The 8,182-nt window shown below is 40.2% G+C and overlaps 1 long non-coding RNA gene across 1 annotated transcript; it reads left to right on the top strand.

Annotated features, from left to right (window-relative positions):
* The first annotated feature begins 398 nt into the window (after positions 1-398).
* Positions 399-1,557, top strand: LOC145623842 (uncharacterized). The gene is made up of 2 exons (XR_014110271.1): positions 399-980; positions 1,091-1,557. It is a non-coding gene; the product is annotated as an uncharacterized LOC145623842 (long non-coding RNA).
* Positions 1,558-8,182: the final 6,625 nt, after the last annotated feature.

The raw sequence follows: 8,182 nt of genomic DNA, 5'->3' as shown, positions 1-8,182 counted from the left end.
TTTGGAATTGAAAAAGAACACATGTTATTACTAGAATATGGATTAGTAGTAATAATACTTTTATGGGATTCATCATACTAGTACTATTCATGTTTGTAATCTAAGTATCACATCCCATCTCATCTCACATATATTCCATCATCAATTACACAGAAACTGTCCCTCAATCACCATGTCCCTGGGTCAATTATGGCACGTCCCCGGTATTAAACAACCTCGAGAAACGATCGATAAGTAAGGGTAATATGGGATGTACCAAATTAAGTGTCAAAATTACATCCCCCTACCATTCCTAAACCTTTTTCCCATGTTCTGGGACTGTTTCAGCAACTTTTCCAAGTTTTTCCAATTACCGCCTTTTTTCCCGTATTTTCCATTTTTGGGGGCCCACAAAAAAAATTTGGAAAAAAAAAATTGTCAAAATGAAGATAAATACCCATTCTTTGGACCCAATTTTAAAAAAATTGGGTGTTTCTATACCATTTTGAAGAGTTTTGACCCATTATTGTGTTACTGTCAGTCGGGTGTTCACTACAATTTTACAAGGGGTACAATATAAAGCTCTTTAGGGGAAGGTGGGCAACTCAATCTTGAATATCTATAATGTAGTTATTTAAGCTTGGGGCCTTCCCCGGGCCAGAGGTAGGTTGTGTGCATTGCCAGACGCTAGTAGAATGCACACAGAAATCTCACCGGGGGGCAAGGCGGAAATTATGACGGTATCATAGCTTCGAGGCCGGGAATGTTGACCCGGCCATTAGCTAGGAATGACGCAGACGCGACCTCGTATCTATGAAGCCGATATTATTCGTCTTGCCTTCGTTTAATTGTTCCTTCGTTGACGTTGTGCTTTATGTTAGTTTGGGTGTTTTAAACTATTTCTTGTAACGGCTTTTTGTTGTTTCAGGATACGTAGTTCGGGGAAGCATCCGGCGAAGCAGTGGTACAATGCGACAAATATTCGTTGATGGGGAACCTATGTAAGTTTTGGGATTCCGGCAAATTCTTGCTACTACGTTTGTGGTTGTGGGGTTGCACGCTTGGAAAACCTTGGCGAACGAATGGAACTCCGTCTGTTGCCGTATTTTAGTCGTCTACATAGGGTATCCGCGAACCGATGAGAAACTAGTGTTTCAATACGGACTGATGACAGGCTATGATAATCGAATACAAGCGAGGACGATCAGTATTCGTGAGTAGTCCAATTCTCCACATTGTTGCATGAAATCATCGTAGTAGCGAGTCTAGCCTGAGTTCATGATTGGAATTGTTGTTTTCACGTCTTACGGTGCTAGTTGAGGGATTTCGAGGAATTCTTGCAGTCATTTAGGTGGTTGTGGGTTGTACGCTCGGGATTTCTTGACATAGTGGTACGGAAAACGTGTGAGTAGTAATCGGTTTTTTTGGTTGGCGGGCTCCATGCTTGTGCATCGAACCGCATGCTGATAAACCTCTTCAGTGTTTGCTCCAAGTGCGGTAAGCCTTGGGCGAGGTATGGTTTTCTGTGTTTAATTCCTAATGACGGTATTGATGTTCCTATAAAGCTTTTGTTTCCGCCTAACATCCTTTAGGTGTTTGGTGGACCTTGTTGCTGGGTCCGTCCTCCAACCTCAACGGCGAAAACCAAGCGTTGTCGGTCAGGTGTACGGTCTCTAGTTGTGCCCCGGGATGCAGAATGTTGAGAGGGAATGGGCGTTCATTCGTCGCAAATCCAATTAAGCGTTTTACGCTAAGCACGAACGACTTCCGTGTACGAGTTGACTCTCTCCGTTAAAAGAAAGAGCTCATGCGTGCCGGTGTCGAACGAGGAGTGCTACCTGGTTGATCCTGCCAGTAGTCATATGCTTGTCTCAAAGATTAAGCCATGCATGTGTAAGTATGAACTAATTCAGACTGTGAAACTACGAATGGCTCATTAAATCAGTTATAGTTTGTTTGATGGTACCTTCTACTCGGATAACCGTAGTAATTCTAGAGCTAATACGTGCAACAAACCCCGACTTCTGGAAGGGATGCATTTATTAGATAAAAGGTAAACGCGGGTGTAGGCGTCGCTCGAAGTGCGCCTACATTAAAGCATGTTGTGAATATGCTTGGCACTCATAGGAAGTAGGAATTGACATATACGATTAGGGACAAGGAAAGTAGGGAGCCGCCAACAAGTTTTTAAGGAACTTGTAAACCGTTCACGGATCATTTAAGGCAACCACGAATAAAGGGACAACGATAGGCAACAACGATTGACCCGTGAAGGTTACACCCCATTCATAATCCATGAGATTACTAACTCCATATGGTTCGGAACCACGAAATGAAGATCGGGGATGATGGTACGAAGTGAGTCATGGAGTCACATTCGCCCGTATTGGCCTCTACTCGATTCTTATAGTGAAAAGTGATTCCTGCGATCTCAAAGGCATACAAACAAAATATTCAATTTGCTCCAAACTATTATTAGGCTAGATTGGTTTAATATTAATGCAACATATAATTCTAAAATATTGTGATCACTTGATTAAACAACAAGATTAAAAAGGATCCTAAACCGGGTGTCCAATCATACAAAGTTTAGTGTTCAATCATACAATCTGAAGAATCACATAAAAATAATCCATACATTGCATACAATCTGAACACTGAACTTTGTATTATTTATTTAATTTTTAATTATTCCTTTAGGGGAGGGAAATCTTTTTTAAACCTTTTCTCTACAGAATGCCAATTTTTCCTAGCAAGTTTACCCAAATGGGATCTCTCGTAAAGAAAAATAATGAACACCCCTATGACTTTGTAGAAAAGATCAGATACTTTTGTTCCTACATGAGCAATGTCCTACGGGAGAAAGTTTATGACACCCCTGATCGTATTTCGTCAATGATTGTACATTGTCTTCCAGAGGAGCCCCCTTACCTTGCTGTCAAACAAAGATTCTCTGATTTTTATCTTCCAGGAGACATCCCAAATTACCATAAATACAGAGACTATTATGGCCAGTGGTATCCAGACTATATTTTCTTAACCAAATATCTCGTAAGGGTGGAGAAAGTTTATTGTCAGCGCTTAAACCTTCCCTACCCTGACTACTACTTTGATAACCCAGCAGAGAACAATCCTCCTCCAAATCAACAACCAGAAAATTCCGCTTCTTCTTCTTCTTCGTCAGGGGGAAATCCAGCAGAGAATGGAGAACAACAAGAGGGTAATAGTTAACTTATGGACATTTCTGATCCAAACCCACCTCCAACTCCAATAATTATAGATATCTCATCAGATGAGGAAGAAGAAGGGGAGTTTATTCCAGTAGAACCTGAACCTGAATCACCTGAACCAATGGAGGAGTCAAATGATTCTAACTTCGATCCTTAAAGCTACAAGAAATCCACCGACAAAAGGGACAACGTTCGAAATGATTAAATCTTATGACTTTCCTCGCAAAGAGTTCATATTCTTTATTTTTAAAATTTTTATTTGTTATTTCAGTTTTAGCAAATAAGTGGCATGACCACATCCGTTTTTAGAACACACTTTTTATTTTAATATCTTCAGTCTATTTTGATTAATAAACCTTATTTATTTCTTGATAAATTCTTGTTTATAAATTCTTTTGTTTTACAAATATTCCATTACACACCACTATTTGAACACGCAAATAATTAGGTTTCCGTTCGTTATATTAATTTGTTTTAATCCCGATCAGGTTCTAAACTCCTCCGATTTTGATGAAAAAGTAGTGTTTTTCGAGTGGAAACAACGTTTTAAGAGCAGTTTTTGAGCAGTTTTTGATTTCAGGCAATTATCGAAATGCTAATTACCATTCCAAGCAACTTATCTGCAACAAACAACTATAAACCACAAACGTCCATGGGAATTATTTTTATATTTATTGTGATGCTTTATTAATTGATGGTTGGTTAGCAATCAATATTAATTGATAAAGCTACATTAAGGGAAATTTTAGCAATCGCTATCCCAAATTGTTGGCTTCACTTTTTACTGTAAATGTTCGAAAGAGTTGTTAAAATATATGAGGGTGTTCGTCTTGAGAGCTAAACCTAGCCAATTCTAATAGTTATCCTTGTCCTATATTCAGGAGAAACCAAATGGCAGGGGGACGAAGTTCAGGTAGTGGTGGAAATGATTTGAACGATGTAGTGAGACAATTGGCAGCGGTTGCCCAACAATTGGCAAGGAACTCAACTGGTAACGGGGATGCTCAAGGGGAGCTCTTTAAAAAGGTGGCGCAAAGCAAGCCACCAACCTATCAGGGCGAGCCTGATCCTGTGGTGTTGGAAAACTGGTTAAGGGAATTTGAGAAACTGTTTGGAGCTGTGGGGTGCCCTAAAAACTCCAAAGTAGGTTGTGCTACCTACAATCTGAGGGGTGAAGCTGACCTTTGGTGGCAACAAAACGAGGCTACCATTAGAGCTTTACCTGGGTTCAACTGGACCAAATTCCAAGAAAAAGTGAGAGACAAGTTCTATCCTAGCTTTTTGCAGAAACAGGAGGCTGAGGAATTTTCAAACCTTAGGATGGATAAGAGGACAGTTACGGAATATTACACCAAGTTTATTGAGTTGTCCCGTTTTGCTGAAGGATCCGTTTCCACGGAGAAAGCGAAAGCTAGGAAGTTTGAGAGTGGGTTAACGACTGATCTGCAGTTGAAGCTGTGCGGGCAGGTATTTGAGACCCTAGACGAAGTATATGGAAGGGCCGCACACCTTTATGCTCTGGAGGAAAAGAAGAAGAAATAGTTAGCTGAAATAGAAGGAAGAGAGAAAAGGAAGGAAGTAGGACAAGTTTCAGGAAACCAACAGGGAAACCAGAATGGGTTTAAGAAGCAGAAGTACCACCATAACAATAATTTCCCCAATAATAATTTCCAGAACAATAATCGCCAAGGGGGACGTAGCAACAATGGAGGTACTAGAAACAATAACCAGGGGAATAATAAGAATGGAAGGTCTTACTACTGCAAGAGATGTAGGAACAATCATCCTGGGAAGGATTGTGAAGGCAATTTGGTTGCTTGTCGCGCTTGCAACAAACTGGGGCATAGGGAGTACGAGTGTTACTCCAAGAATGCTAATGGAAATAAACAGAACAACTATAACTAAGGAGGAAACCAGAAGAATTTCCAGGGGAACAACAACAATTTTTCTGGGAATAAGGGAGTGCAACAGAATGGGGTGAGAAACAGTAACACCAACAATGGTAACAGCCAACAAAAGGGAGGAACTGCAGGGAAACTGAATGTTTTGAGTAGGCACGAGGCAGAGGCCAAGAAGGATGTTATCACTGGTACTTTTTCTATTAACTCTATTCCTGTTAAAGTATTGTTTGATTCTGGTGCAACTTTTTCTTTTAATTCTAAGGGTATTGTTTCAAAACTTAGGGACTGCTTAAAAATAATAGAGGCAGTAGATTTACCTATAACCATCCCGACAGGTGGGGTAGTGAATTGTACCAAAACTTTTAGAAACGTGCCTTTAGAAATAGAGGGAAAGATATTTCCGTCTGATCTTATTGAGTTTTGGCTGAGCGACTTTGACCTTATCTTGGGGATGGACTGGCTAAGTAAGTATAATGCTGAGATTAGTTGTAGATCACAGAAAGTGAAGATGATCACAAGTGGAAATGAATCAGTGACTTACTGGATGGATGGTAAAACAAAGTGTCCAAGGGTAATATAAGTGTTAAAATTAGCAAAGTACATGAAGAAGGGACATCCAGTATATTTCTACAGTGTTAGGGATATGAACCACGAGCAGGTGGAAAATCCAGAAAACATAGAAGTGGTCAACGAATTTCTGGATGTGTTTCCGGAAGAGATCCCTGGGATGCCACCTAAAAGGGCGATCGATTTTACCATAGATTTGGTACCCGGAACAGCCCCAATATCCAAGGCACCATATAGAATGGCACCTGCAGAAATGAGTGAACTCAAGGATCAGTTACAAGATTTGTTGGACAAGGGTACATTAGACCAAGTGCTTCCCCTTGGGGAGCACCAGTTCTATTTGTGAAGAAAAAGGATGGAAGCATGAGACTGTGCATTGATTATAGGGAATTAAATAAGGTGACCATAAAGAATAAGTATCCCTTACCAAGGATAGATGATCTATTTGACCAACTAAAGGGTGCCACAGTGTTTTCGAAAGTTGACTTGAGGTCTGGATATCACCAATTGAGAATTGCCGATGAGGACATTCCTAAGACGGCATTTAGGACAAGATATGGACACTACGAATTTACAGTTATGCCTTTCGGATTGACGAATGCTCCAACAATCTTTATGGATTTGATGAATAGAGTGTTTCATCAATTTATGGATAAGTTTGTAGTGGTGTTCATAGATGACATTTTGGTATACTCAAAGAACAAAGAAGAGCATGCAGAACACCTAAGGACAATTCTGCAAACATTGAGAGAAAACCATCTTTATGCAAAGTTCTCTAAGTGTGAGTTTTGGTTGGAGAAGGTAGCATTCTTAGGACACTTTGTGTCCAAGGACGGGGTAGAGGTAGACCCAGCCAAAATAGAAGCTGTTAAGAGCTGGCCGACACCCAAAACAGTATCTGATGTCAGAAGTTTCTTAGGTTTAGCAGGGTATTATAGGCGTTTTGTTAAGGATTTTTCCAAGATTGCTAAACCTATGACTACTCTAATGAAGAAGGAAAAAAAGTTCGAATGGGATGAAAAGTGTGAAGAGGCTTTCCAACTCTTAAAACACAAATTAGTTACAGCACCAGTGCTTACACTTCCAGATGATAGTGGACTGTATGATGTATATAGTGATGCATCAAAGAATGTCTTGGGGTGTGTGCTTATGCAAAATGGAAAGGTGATTGCATACGCATCAAGGCAGCTAAAAACACACGAGGTAAACTATCCAACTCATGATTTGGAATTAGCCGCCATCATTTTTGCACTGAAAATTTGGCGCCATTATTTGTATGGAGTGAAATGTAGAATTTACAAAGACCACAAGAGCTTAAAGTACATTTTCACCCAAAAGGATTTGAACTCTCGTCAAAGGAGATGGCTAGAGTATACGACGGATTACGATCTAGACATACAATACCACGAAGGGAAGGCAAATGTGGTTGCGGATGCTCTAAGTCGTAAAACTAGTCATGGATTAAACTCGTTAGTAGTAGCTAATGAGTTATGTAGAGAAATGGCGAAATTGAATTTAGAAGTCGTGGAATGGGGAGTACCAGCAGGTATTTTTGCGAATCTGAGTATCCAACCAACAATATTCGACGTGATTCGACAGATCCAAGAAGGGGATGTAAAGTTGGATAGGATTCGTGAGAAAATTAAGCAAGGAAAAGCTATAGACTTCAAAATTCACGAAGATAGGAGCTTGAGGTATAAAGGTCGATGGTGTGTACCACAGAAATGTGAGGAAGTGAAGAAAAGGTTGATGGAAGAAGGACACAACACACCTTACTCAGTACACCCGGGAGGAGACAAGTTATATAAGGATTTGAAGAAGATGTTTTGGTGGCCTAGAATGAAAAAGGAGGTTGCTGAATTTGTGGCAAAGTGTTTAACATGTTAGAAGGTGAAAATAGAGCACAAGAGGCCTCAAGGGACTGTACAATCATTAGAAATCCCAGGCTGGAAGTGGGATTGCATTTCAATGGATTTCGTGACTGGCTTACCTAAGTCAAGGAGTGGAAATGACACCATTTGGGTAGTGGTGGACAGACTTACGAAATCGGCAGTGTTTATACCTATGAAAGAAACTTGGAAGATGGAGCAACTTGCGAAGGCTTACATCAAGAATGTAGTAAGGTTACATGGAGTTCCAAAAGACATTGTTTCTGACAGGGATTCCAGGTTTCTCTCAAAATTCTGGAAAAGTGTCCAGGAAAATTTTGGTACCATACTTAAGATGAGTACAGCATTCCACCCTACCACAGATGGGCAAACCGAAAGAACCATTCAAACCTTGGAGGACATGCTGAGAGCTTGTGTAATAGACTTCCAGGGAAGTTGGGAAGACAGTTTGGATTTAATTGAGTTTTCCTATAATAATAGTTACCATGCAAGCATAGGAATGGCACCATTTGAGGCTTTATATGGGAGAAAATGTAGAAGTCCAATTTGTTGGAACGACATTAGTGAAACTATGATTCTTGGGCCTCAATTGATTGAGGACACAGTCAAGCAAGTA

Source organism: Chenopodium album, chromosome 3, assembly GCF_948465745.1.
Source record: "Chenopodium album chromosome 3, dcCheAlbu1.1, whole genome shotgun sequence".
Lineage (NCBI taxonomy): Eukaryota > Viridiplantae > Streptophyta > Magnoliopsida > Caryophyllales > Amaranthaceae > Chenopodium > Chenopodium album.
The sequence above is the reverse complement of the archived record's forward strand: the minus strand, read 5'-3'. Positions and strand labels throughout refer to the sequence as shown.